Source organism: Corylus avellana, chromosome ca6 (assembly GCF_901000735.1).
Source record: "Corylus avellana chromosome ca6, CavTom2PMs-1.0".
NCBI classification, from domain to species: Eukaryota; Viridiplantae; Streptophyta; class Magnoliopsida; order Fagales; family Betulaceae; genus Corylus; species Corylus avellana.
The window spans coordinates 22,834,952-22,848,779 of record NC_081546.1 but is presented as its reverse complement, the minus strand read 5'-3'; the positions used below and the strand labels follow the sequence as shown (position 1 = coordinate 22,848,779).

Genomic DNA, 13,828 nt, shown 5'->3' with positions numbered 1-13,828 from the left:
ATATTAGGTAACAAAATTAAATTGATATATATATATATATATATACCTGATTCAAAATTTAATTAATGGTACCTATATTAGGTAACAAAATTTAATTGGTATATGTATAATTATATATATATCACGTTTTCAATATTGTAGGAGTATTATAAACTAAAAAATTAAAGTGTTTTTTAGTTTTAACAATCTAGAATATTAATACATATATGTATTATCTTAGTCTAATTAAGTATATAGTATTTTTTTTAAAAAAATAAGTAATCATATAATTTTTTTCTCTTATTATTTTCAATATTTTCTTGACGTGTCAAATGTAACACGTCAATAATTTCTTGACGTGTCACATTTTTGACACGTCAAAAATTAATTAATGAATAATATTATTTATTTGTTTTAAAAAAATATTAGGTAACAAAATGTAATTGGTACCTATATCTATGTGTATAATTATATCATTGTAATTTAATTGGTACATATTAGGTAACAAAATTCAATTGGTATATGTATAATTGGTATATGTCGTCATATATTAAGAGATATATTCATTAGCTATTAAATATGTCGTTATAAAACTAGTTAATGCATTATAGTATTTATGGCTATATCATGTTTTCAATGTTGTAGGAGTATTATAAACTAAAAAATTAAAGTGTTTTTTAGAATATTAGTACATATATGTGTTCTCTTAGTCTTAAATATATAGTATTTAAAAATAAAAAATAAAAAATAAAAAAATAAATAAGGATCATATCATTTTTTTTTTGTCTTACTATTTTCAATTAATTTTCTTGACGTGTCATATGTAACACGTCAAGAATTTCTTGACGTGTCACATGTAGCACGTCAAGAATAATTTTTTATTGACATGTCAAATTTGACACGTCAAAAATTTCTTAACGTGTCAAATGTTGGCACGTTACTAAAAAAAATAGCTGGATGTCTTTCTTAATTCAACTTTTTCTCCGTTCTTATTATTTAGGAAAAATTACAGTTTACCCCTTCAAAGTTGACAGCGCTTTTCAATTATAATATTAAAGTTTTAATTTTTGCAATCCACCCCTACAAAGTTCCAATTTTTTTCAATTCGACCAATATTATACCAAAATTCCCATATTGCCCCTATTTTTTTTTTTTTTTTATAAAAAAAAAATTTGGGAGTACAAAAATGGCCAAATGGCCAAAGGTGTGGCTACGGCCACCCCGAATTTTTTTTTTATAAAAATAAAATAATAAAAATTATAGGCAATATGAGAAGTTTTGGATACAATTGGTCAAATTACTAAAATTTGAAACTTTGGAGGGGTGGATTGCAAAAATTGTAACTTTGGTGCTCAAATTAAAAAGCGCTGTTAACTTTGGGGAGGTAAACTGTAATTTTTCCTATTATTTATTCTTTTCCTCCTCTTTTATTTCCCCACACACTCTCTCTCCTCTTTCAATCTCCCTCTTCTCTCTCAAGACTCACAACTCCCTCTTCTTTTAGATGGGAATAAGAAAAAAAGGAGAAGAGACAAAGAAGAGAAGCAAGAGGGAAAAAAAAAAAAAAAAAAGGAGTAGAGAAGAAGAGGATCAAAAGAATATAAGAAGATTTTTGGTTTGACGCTTGGTTTTTGATTTTTCGTGTTGATTTTTGATTTGGCTTTTAATTTTTTTTGTAGATTTTGGACTTTAGGCTTTTGGAAATTGACAAAGTTGTTATAGAGAGTGAGAAAAGCAAGAGAATGGTCTTGAGAAACGTAAGGAAGGGAGAGAGAGAAAGAGATGATGTTGAAAAATTTTAAAAAATATATAGCATATATATATATATATATATATATATATATATATATATATATATATATTGTTTAATAATTTTTAAATTTTAGTGACGTTTCGAAATTGACACGTCAACAAATTTATTGACGTGTCAATTTCTGGCACGTCAAAAATTTATTGACACGTCAATTTCTAGCACGTCAGTAATTTATTGACACGTCAATAATTTATTAATATATCAATTTCTGACATGTCAATAATTTATTGACGTGTCAATTTTTGACACGTCAAAAAGCCCCTTTTTTGACACCCACATTTTTAACACTTGACGCGCGTCAATAAAGTTTAGTGATGTGTCAGATTACCTAACACAAAAAAAAAAAAAAAAAATCCTTTTTTTTTTTTTTTTTTTTTTTTTTTTTGTAGTGGATACATTGTAAAACAAGAATGTTTATAGGTGGAAAAAGAAATACGTAAGTCCAAGATTTCGAAAGTAAAATTGGCAGTAATAGACAACCCATGTAGCGAGCCCATTTAGTGACTGTTATGAAAAATGCACGTTTACCGGTATGCATAGAGTTGAAAGTTTAGGTCTATAAGTGTCGGGGAGATAGACATAACGAGATTTGCATTTAGAATTTGATGGAATTCAAGTCAATGTGGAGATTGTTGTGAATGACTTGAATTAAAGCCAAGTTAGTGTGTGGGCCCAAAATATACATTTTTTTGCCTTGGTTTGACTCTCGTTAAAAGAGTGTTGATTCTCTTTGAGTACGCATAGTACTCTTGTGCCAGGGGGAGTTGGGTTAATATGAAAGAGACTCACAAGTAAGAGAAAGATTTGTTGTGTATACATTTGCAAGATTTGTGTTCCACATTGAGAAAATATAAAGAAAAAAAGTGGTTAATTTTATTGTGTCCTACAATTTAATTTTATTGTCTATTTCATATGGAGTTTGAGAGAAATCGCTAATGAAGAAACTGTCGCTAGACTTTGGAAAAAGTTAAAAATTTTGTACAAGAAGAAGTTTCTTACTAACTGCTTATTTTCGAACCAGCGATTATATACCCTCAAGATGGAGGAATGTACGTCTTTTTTGTGATCTTCTTGATGAATTTAATAAAATTCTTATGGATTTGAAAAATATTGGTATTAAAGGTGGTGATGAGGATCAAACTCTGATTTTGTTATGTTCACTACATGACTTCTTTGATAATTTCATTAATTCAATGTTGTACGGTAGATAAACCATCTCCTTAGCGAATGTTAGATCTGCTTTGAATTCTATGAAGTTGAGAATAAAATTGAATGGGAAAGATAGTGACAATTAGACAGAAGGTTTCCAATAAGAGGAACTTAGATAATGGAGGTAAATCGATGACACTTCTTATTAAAAATTTTCCCGTCATAATACGATTCGCCACTGCCCATCACCAATGATCCCAATCAGTACCCACAAGACCATAACCATACCTTTTGCTTTCTTCTTCACCAACACTAGCCGGACAGCCATAACCATAACCCCTTCCGTCCAACTAGAACAACCACCAAAACTTGAACCTCAAGAACAAGAAGACAGTTACAGCATCACCAACAACATGTACTGTTCCTAAAAGATTCACAGACTCTACGCTGAAGACTGCATTGTCGACGAGGTGCTCCGCCTTCTTGATCGGCTTAGCCTCTGCGGGTACCGGCCCGACTCCCTCAACCTCAGTAGCATAATTCACGCACTATGCGACTCCAACCATTTCACCGAAGCCCACCACCGACTTCTACTCTCCATAGCCTCTAACTGCGTCCCGACGAGCGCACCTGCAATGTTCTTATTGCTAGGTTACTTGATTCTTGAACCCCATATAGAGCATTGCATTTTGTTCGCCGTTTGTTTGATGTTAAGCCTGAATTTGTACCATCTTTGGTTATTTATAACCATTTGATGAATTAGCTTTGCTCGTTGTCACGACCCAGTGAAGCTTACAGGTTGTTTTTCGATATGAAGAGTAGGGGACATTGTCCAAATATTGTTTCTTATACTACCTTGATTAATGGGTATTGTAAAATTGTTTTATGGTAGTGTCAGCCTGATGTAGTAACCTTGAACACGGCTATAAATGGGTTGTGCAAGATGGGGAGGATTGAAGAGGCTTTGAAGGTATTAAATGATATGATAATTGGCAAATTTTGTGCCCCAGATTCTGTGATCTTCACTACTGTCATATGTGGTTTATTAAAAGTTGGAAGAACCCAGGAGGCATTTCATTTTTTGTATCACATAATGCCGGAACATGGTGTTAGGCCTAGTGTTGTGACATACAATGCAGTTCTTCGAGGCTTGTTCAAACTTCGGCAAACAAATGAAGCAATGGGGGTTTTAATGGCATGATGAGTGATGGTGTCGCTGCGAATTGTGCCACTTACAATATAATAATTGATGGATTATGTGAGACTGGACAAATAGAAGAGGCTCAGAGGTTTTGGGATGATGTAATATGGCCTTCAAAGATTCATGATAATTTTGTTAACGCAGCTCTTATCAAAGGGCTTTGCCGCTCAGGCAAATTGAATGAAGCTTGTCACTTCCTATATGAACTAGTAGATTCTGGGGTCGCTCCAAATATTTTCAACTACAATATTTTGATTGACAGTGCATGCAAGTTAGGCTTAAGGAGACAAGCTGATCAGACTGTTGGAGAGATGAGAAGGAATGGGTTGGCCCCAGATGCTGTAACCTGGAGGATTCTTGACAAATTACATGGTAATGTGGGATGGCAATTCTCTGTTGAGGATGCAACTCTGCAGTCCAGAGGTGGGCCACAAGATATAGACACAGAAGAAGAACTTAGATTGCGAAGCAAATCCAACTCAGATTCAAGTAGCTACAAGAAGACAGAAACTATATGATCCTGTTAAGGGGATCTATGAATCTTTTAACCTTGTGATAGAGAGAAACTTCTTGATGCATTAATCCATCTTCTGAAGCGGTTAAGAAAATGCAAAAGTGACAGAGCTTACCCCAAGACAGGAGATGAGATCATGCAAAGTTGAGACGCCTAATCGGGCAGGCAAAGGGGACAACACTTTTCCTTGACAATTATTTTTATCTTAAGGATGTCAATAAAACTCATATTACAATTAACAGAGAAGTTCTTTGAAACATCAAGATAGTCCAGATTATCATCCCTTAGAATTTTCTGGTCAATGAATTAAGATTGCTTTGTTTTTTTGGTTCAGAGAAGCTTCAACTTCTTGTTTCACTGAACTAAAATCAAACTTGGTGCCAAACTGTAGCTTTATACGTACTTCATCTCCAAGAAATTGGTCAGCTCGTTTATGAAGATCATTTACTTTATACAAAAGAAGTAAACCAGAAGTGTCGCAAAAGACCGGGATGGGAAATAAAATGGAATGTACATTATGTACTGGATTTTTTGCACATGCAAACATCAAACCAGAGACAAAAGCAGGGCTCAACAAATAGACAGTATCATGGCACGTCTTCCTTCACTGAATGGTGTTTCTTTAGGCTCTGTTCGTTTCGCCGTAAAATGATTTACGAAAAATGTTTTTCATATATTTGGGTGTTTAGTGCGACGTAAAATAATAATAAAATGAAAATGTTTTATCTTTGACTGAAAATTCTTCTATAATTTTCGGAAAATGGTTTACGGTTTTCAAAACTATAAACCTTTTTTCAACTTTAAGCATCTCATTCTCAAATCAATTTACCCTGCCAAGACTCGCCCAAGACCCACTCGGGGCCCCTTTGAGACCTTCACGGGACCTGCTCGGGACTTGACACGACTTGCCTAGGACCCACCCAAGACTTGACCTGAACTCACCTGGGACCCGCTCAGAACTAGATCGAGACTCCCCCGGACCCGCCTGAGATCTAGCTGGGACTTGCTTGGGCGGGTTCCGAGTAGGTCTGGTCGGGTCCTGGGGCGAGTCCCGGGCGGGTCCTGGTTGAGTCCCGGTCAAGTTCCGGGTGGGTCTCAGTCAATTCTCGGGTAGATCTCGGGTAGGTTCCCGTCAAGTCTCGGACAGGTCCAGGGTGAGTCCCGGTCAAGTCCCGGGCTGGTTCTGGCGGGGTCCCGAGACCTGCCCGAAAATTTATAATTTAATATGATTTAATGAAAATCTATATATTAAAAAAAAAAATTGTGATTTTCCGTACATGCTCAATACCGTAAATGTTTTCGAGGAAATCATTTTTGAGAAAAATATTTTCTGTTGTATTCGGACAGAAATCATTTTACGGTGAAATGTAGAAAGCCTTAATTTAGAACATTTCAGTCAGCATTCATTTTGGTCTCATTGAGGGGTGCAATGCTTACTCAAATTTGTGAGTATGGCAATGTCGGGCAGAACTGCTAATTTTTCTTCTGTGCGTGCTCTGTTGGCTATTGCAGCCTCTCGGCATTGGTCACTTTGTCAAATGGATGTCAAAAATGCCTTCCTTAATGGTGATTTAAGTGAAGAAGTTTATATGCAGCCACCTCCTGGATTATCTCATCCTACAAACAAGGTTTGTCGTCTTCGTCGAGCACTCTATGGACTTAAGCAAGCACCTCGAGCATGGTTTGCTAAGTTTAGCGCCACTATCTCTCGCCTTGGCTACTCCATCAGTTCTTATGATTCTGCCTTGTTTATTTGCCGCACAGACCGGGGTACCATACTTCTTCTACTATATGTTGATGACATGATTATCACTGGGGATGATATGACTGGTATTCAGGCACTTAAACAGTTTCTTAGTCAACACTTTGAGATGAAAGATCTTGGCCCTCTTAGCTATTTTCTTGGTCTTGAGATCTCATCTTCTTCAGATGGTTATTATTTAACACAGGCCAAGTATATATCTGATCTACTTTCTCGGGCAAATCTTACTGACAGTAAGATTATCGACACACCGACTGAGCTTAATACTCGTCTCACTCCTCATGATGGCGAGCCTCTTCATGATTTTACCTTATATCGGCATTTAGTTGGCAGTCTTGTCTACCTTACTGTCACTCGACCTGATATCTCGTATGCTGTCCATCAGGTGAGTCAATTTATGGCTGCTTCTCACTCCACTCATTTCTCAGCTGTTCTACGCATTCTTCGATATCTGAAGGGGACATTATTTCATGGGCTTTATTTCTCCTCTCAGTCTCCTATACAGCTGCATGCTTATACTGATGCTGATTGGGCGGGTGATCCAACAGATCGTCGCTCTACCACTGGTTATTGTTTTCTACTTGGCACCTCGCTTATTTCTTGGCGAAGTAAGAAACAGACTGTTGTTGCTCGATCTAGCACAGAGGCAGAATATCGTGCTCTAGCTGACACTACCGCGGAGCTTCTTTGGTTGCGATGGTTGTTACAAGATATGGGTGTCTCTCTTTCTTCTGCTACTCCTGTATACTGTGATAATAAGAGTGCTATTCAGATTGCTCATAATGATGTTTTTCATGAACGGACAAAACATATTGAGATTGATTGTCATTTTGTTCGTCATCATCTTCTTCAGGGCTCACTACAACTTCATTCTGTCACGTCTCGTGATCAGCTCGCAGACATCTTTACAAAGTCACATCCTCCAGGACGTTTTCGTGATCTTGTGTTCAACCTCAAGTTGGTCTCTCGCACTCTACCTTGAGCTTGTGGGGGGCTGTTAGATAATATTATATTATTATTATTTACTTTCTTTGGTATTCTAGGGTTACTAGGTTTACCTTTCCTTATTCTACTAGGTCTGTATTATTCGCCTATATATAGGCCTCTTCTGTACTTTATATTTGGTGATTCAATATACAACCTTATTCTCAACAGCAACAATCATTTAACAGTGATTATTGCATTTACCATATGAGACTCTTTATTGAGTTCTTATGCATTTTAGAACAGCCTTGTGCGGCCCTAGAAAAGGTCCTGCTTGTCTATGTTTTCTTTGGGACCACGGATGAAACCATTGTCTACTGTTTGGTCATTTTGGACTATTCGCAGTTTCTATTACTGTCCATGTATCTTTGTTGCACTTTCTGTTTGGGCTTTGTTGTTGGGGTGTTCACCCTTTCGATTTTGTTATTTGATCCCCTGTAACCCATTTTTCCTCATTTGATTAAAAAAAAAAAAAACTCGGCCACCTGACAGATTGATGTTAAACCATGGGAATGAAGTTGGATTATTTTTTAAGGAGATGTATTACACATTCATTTTTTTATCTATCTCTTGTCCATCTCTTTTTCAAATCAATCATTGAATTTGTGGGATTCTTATGTAGCCCCACATATTAAATAGTAGATTTATCAATCTCTTGTATGGAGATGAACAAAAGATGAGTAGAAAATGAAAACCAAATATTTCTCTTTTTTAACGCTCTAAGTCGTTTATCTTGTTTATTTCTTATGCCCTCTGCTCTCGATCTACTTGTCCTTTTTGTGAGGTTTGTCCCCTTTCTCTATGCCTACTTGGAGATGCTTTTTTCTTCCCATGCTTTTCTGACATTTGAATAGATATTATTATTATTATGGCTTTTGGAAAGCTTGAATATGCAAACAGACAGAAATACTTGATAAGGAGGTGTTCTTTCCTGTTCAACCCTTTTCCTTTTTGGGTGTTCGGTTAGGGCTGGGCACGGGTCGGTTCGGGGCGGGTTTGGAGTTTTTTACCACCCGACCCGTGCCCATCGGGTTTGATAAACCCTTACCCGTTACCCGGGTTATATGCACTAAAACCGCCGGGTTTCGGGTAGAACGGGGCGGGTTGCTCGGGTTGCTCGGGTATTTTTAATGGCTATCAATTTCAATTTAAGTCCTGGTTTTTTTGTAATTTTTTTTTAAAAAAACTGGTTTTTTGTAATTTTTTTTTAAAAAACTAGTTTTTTGTAACTTTTTTAAAAACTACATTTGGACTAAAACCCATCAAGAATGGAGGATTAGAGGAAGTCTGGAAGGGGGAAGAGGAATAGAGGATATCATATTAGGAATTTAGGGTTTTAAACATATGGGGGCGGGGCGGGTCGGGTACCCGCCTCTTAAAAATCCTATACCCGCGAGCCGACCCGACCCGCACGGGTATGATGTTTCCCAACCCGTGTATGCCAAAAAAAAACTTAACCGGCTGGGCGGCTGATCGGGCCATGTGGTTTTTTTGCCCACCCCTACTTGCAAAGATCTATAAGGTCTATCAGAGTACTTGATTTTAAAGGATACGATAAATATATAAAACATCATTCAAAAGATTTTATTACAAGCGAAATTAGAAAAAACATTAAACTTTAGTTGCGGAAAATCATATTATTACAATAATTGATATGAAAAGACTTTGAAAGTTGATAATTATTCCCGCCCTAATTCCGGCCTTCTATTCCAGCGTCCTTTCTACCTGAAAACAAGAAATAAAACTGAATGAGCCCAAAGGGGGCCCAGCAAGTAAAATCCACAACCATAAATAGTTTTGCTCCTTGTTCTCAGTTTTGATAATCGTTTTTGCAAATAAATATACATCCAGCCATAATAATAATACATGTATGTACGGTTGTATCTTCCGTAGCATATACGTACTATTACATCATCATCATAATGCATCGCTATAAATCATCTTTATAAATCAACATAGTATATCATCGTTGAAAATCATCATAGTATATCATCATTGAAAATTATCATAGTATATCATCGTTGAAATTCATCATAGTATACCATCATTGAAAATCATCATAGTATATCATCGTTGAAATTCATCATAGTATACCATCATTGAAAATCATCATAGTATATCATCGTTGAAATCATATTATTGTTTTCTCATATTAGGGCCCATGTACACTATTACCCCTGTGTACGAGGGTTGCGGGTCCTTGTGACCATGGCACTGAACTGTGGCCTCAGCCATGCCCGACCGTTAATTAACTCTTTTCTTGGTGCACTCAACGGTCATGTTGATGGAATACCACCTTCTGGCATAGCCTCCTTCAGTGGTTTCGCCTCCATCCGAGTATCGGTACCGAACTCATCTCATCTTATCTTGGGGCCAAAAATACTCTCCTCCATACATGTGCCCTCATTTCATAAACATTTAACTCATTTCTTGTACTTTTCTTTGTACTTCTTTTGATGCATCTTAGGGCAACATGTAGGAGGGTTTATCATCATTCTTCTTTCTTATAATCATCATTATTTCTCAACTTTCTTTTCTCAAAAATGGAAACTTTTCCAAATATAAACTTGTGTACTTAGAAAGCATTTAAAGAAATATAAACTTTCTAAATAATTCTTTTAGAAATCCTTCATGCATGCAACATATCTCCATGACAGGTAAATAAAATAATCATTTACAGTTTGATACAAGAATGAATAAATAGCATGACATGAAGTAATTTTAGAAGGGGTAGTAAATTTACTTACCTCTAGACTGAAGCTAAAAGTGGTCTGAAGGATCTAGTTGCTCCAATCTGACTAACACTACTAGTATATCTTTCAAACTAATTTCTCAAGTCCGTTCTCTCTCGTGTTCTTTCTTTCTTGCAACGCTTTGTCTCGCCCTTTCTCTCTCTGTCTCGTGTAAACACTTAGAGAAAGAAGAAAGACCGAGTAGAAAACGGAAGAAGGAAGAATATGTGGAAGAGAAGGGAGTGAAGTGGTGAAATTTGTGAAGGGTGAGGACTCTATTTATGGGAAACCATCTCCATCTACCAATCTTCATCTATAAACCTTCATCCACTAATCTCCATCTATAATTCTCCATCTACTAGTACTTATCTATAAATCTCCACCTACTAGTATCCATCTATAAATCTCCATCTACTAGTACTTATCTATAAATCTTCACCTACTAGTATCCATCTATAAATCTCCATCTACTAGTATCCATCTATAAATCTCCATCTACTAGTATCCATCTATAAATTTTCACCTGCTAGTATCCATCTACAATTTTTTCTTACCATTTACTATCCTATTATTTCACCAATTACCATTCTCTAATTACCACTCTCTGTAATATCATAAATTTCCCCAGAATTAAAATCATAGGCTAAAATGGATATCAAAATAACATCATCATCAAAATAATCTGTTTAAATAACTTTGAAAATTCCGGGGCGCTACACGATGCCTCGATCATTATACGCTACCATCCATCACTAGCAGCCTGACTGATTCCGACCTTGGGTGGCCTACGTTACTAATGATGTACGTCCTGTAGTGACTACCCATTTAGGTTGCGCCAGTAACGAAACTACCATTGGATCCAAGGCCTATACAACAACACACAACATTTAACCATAGAATCAAGTCTATATAGTATGCCCATGGTCATTATACTGCATGTATCAGTGTACCATGTCATACGATACATCTTATCAATCAGTTATTAAAGCAGTGACCAAGTTATTACAAAAATGTAGACATGCTTGTATTATACGCGTGGTCAGTCAGCTAGCATATTCCACGTTTTTAAGAAAAGTATTCGTATGTATTTATTTACCTCGTTTGTTTGCTCGAGTCCTCTGAAATTACGAATCCTTGCTATAACGAAACACGAATCATTGTTATAAGCAGTACTAGAGAACTCTACAAGCTTCCATCTAACGTAAATGACTGCTAAATTACTACACTATTGGGGTTAAGGGGACGTGTGGCTTGCTATCTGGGCGAGCGCTCGCTCCCTAGGGCGAGCGTTTGGTTAGGGAGTAAGACTCGGCCAAAGATCTCCAAAAATGTGTCTAGGCTTCTATCTAAGGCTATGGGTTGGTATTTTCCTTCTTACGCTCAAAATAAACACAAGCATCACAAGAAAATACAACACAAAGAATCAAAAAGGTGTTTAAAAGCCTTTTGAAAACATTATTGGTTTTCATCCAAGTGCAAAACATATTATCATGCAACTTTTAAAGAGAACAAGGGTGAGTTGGAAACCTTCGAAATCGCTCTTGGTTTTACAAGAAAATGGGCACAAGAACTTGTTAAGGCATCTTTAAAGTTTGTAACATTAAGAGAGTAGTAACAACAATTAGAAAAGCATGAAAGAATGATTAACAAGTCACCTTAGAAGATAGCTAGAGCTCTACACCTCCTCCGTCTCCAAGAACACTCACGAACTCTCAAAAATTAACCAAGCGGGGTTTCTCTAGGGCAATAGAGGCTAAAATGAGGGTTAAGGATCGTGTGAGGGGTGGGTTTATATAGAGAAAAAAAACTGAGGGCGCTGTAGGAGAAATCCTGAAAAAGTGCGAGTGCTCACGTACTGTAGCAGCGAGTGCTCGTGTACTGTTCACTATGGGTTAAAAATGCTCAGATGTATGATTCTAAAAAGGTGCCAGTGCTCGCGTACTGTTCACAAAAAGTAAAAAATGCTCAGATGTACAATTAGGAAAAGGTGTGAGTGCTCGCGTATTGTAGCAGAGAGTGCTCGTTTACTATTCACAAAAGGTAAAAATTGCTTTTCAGGTGTACGATTTGGTAAAAACCATCGGTTAACAAAAAGTCAACTAGTGCTCGGCCTGGTCCCCACACGAGAGCTTGTGTGCTGTAGCAGGCGAGTGCTTGTGTGGTCCCCCACGCGAGTGTTCATGTATTGTAGCTCGGAAAGTCAAAATTTTTGAAAATGCTCTTCCAACTGTTATTAGTGACCTAAAGTCCAATTAATCCCCTAACCAAGCTGTCTTATGCCTAATTAATTATTTTGGGTCACTACAACTGGGCACCCCTGGGGCTACGCTCCGTTGAGCTCCATCCTAAGGAACTCTGTCTGGTGGGACTCCCCCAACCGCAGCTGATGCTCGGGCTACGAATCTCATAGTCTTCTATGTTTAGCAGTGGTACTCTTACCTGGTTGTAGATTTCCAGGATCCTCCTAGAGTCTTCCCCATGTGTGCTCCACTCGACAACTGCCAATGCCCTCTCTACCTGAAATGCTATAGTCAGGCACCCCATCATTTCTTAAAGAGCTGCAAGCTGCTGACCCTGCTGGTCGAGGGCCTCCATAACATGATCGTAGCCAAGATCGCCAGATCGTGAGGATGAGGCTCCACTTAACAATAAAGGGTTGCCTACAAGAAAGAATTTCATCCACAACTAAGCAAAGTCCTAAAGAGTAGAACCCAATTGGTACTGTTCATTGGTACTCTTCAATTGAACTCACTTGTCGAAGCTTGGTTAGGGATTTAACGTGATTGTCAAACTCATGAGGCCCAAATTGGACTGCCAATGCTTGACAAGGCTCCCAACTAGTGAAAGCTCTAGCATTTTCCATCCACTTAAACCAAGGGAAAGCCTTCCCTATCATATGGAATGATGCCACCATGAGACGATGTTGGGGTGAGTTCTGATGATAAGTGGAGAATTGTTGTGCCCTGTAAAGCGATTCTGAAGAATCTTGGCCATCAAACTTTGGGAATTCAAGCTGCAAGGTACATGTTTGAATGCCACTTGAAGCCTCTAAATTGCCATCCCTTTGGTTCAAGTTCCTTCTAGAGGAGTTGTTTCTTTGCTCACAATGATGGGTGCCATTGAAATTATCATAGTTTGTGGCTAAGAATTCAAGCCGGTGAACAACTTGGCCAAGGAGTTTTTGGTGTGATTTATAAACCTCCTTAATGTGATTGAAAGAGTTAGAAAGCTAGGATCTCTTGTATACATACATACATACATACACTATATAGTGTATATATGTATATGTATAAAAGAGATCCTAGCTAAACAATCCTGTCCTGCTATGTTATTGATTCTTTTTCCCTTATCGTACATATGTTTTAAAATGCCGTCTGGCCATTTTTGCTTAGGGCTGATTTTTATTTTGTTTAATGAATGATTTAGGACTGATTTGACTAAACCTCTGCTTTTAACTGGGAGCCAAATCAAAATGCCGAGCTACTTTCAGATTATTACAATGATCTGCCATCCAGAATTTGACTGATTAATGATTTATCATTGGGCATATTTACATGCATATATATACAATGGGATGAGACCATTCAGATGGTGTTAGATATTTTAACATAGATCGACAAAAAAATATTTTTTAGAGAGTAAAACGTATAATGCTGAACATTCTCTAATCCACAAAAGAAAATTGTCCCAATAA

The 13,828-nt window shown here is 37.0% G+C and overlaps 1 pseudogene; it reads left to right on the top strand.

The window, feature by feature from the left end:
* Window positions 1–3,119: 3,119 nt before the first annotated feature.
* Window positions 3,120–4,660, top strand: LOC132185395 (pentatricopeptide repeat-containing protein At3g18020-like; annotated as a pseudogene).
* Window positions 4,661–13,828: the final 9,168 nt, after the last annotated feature.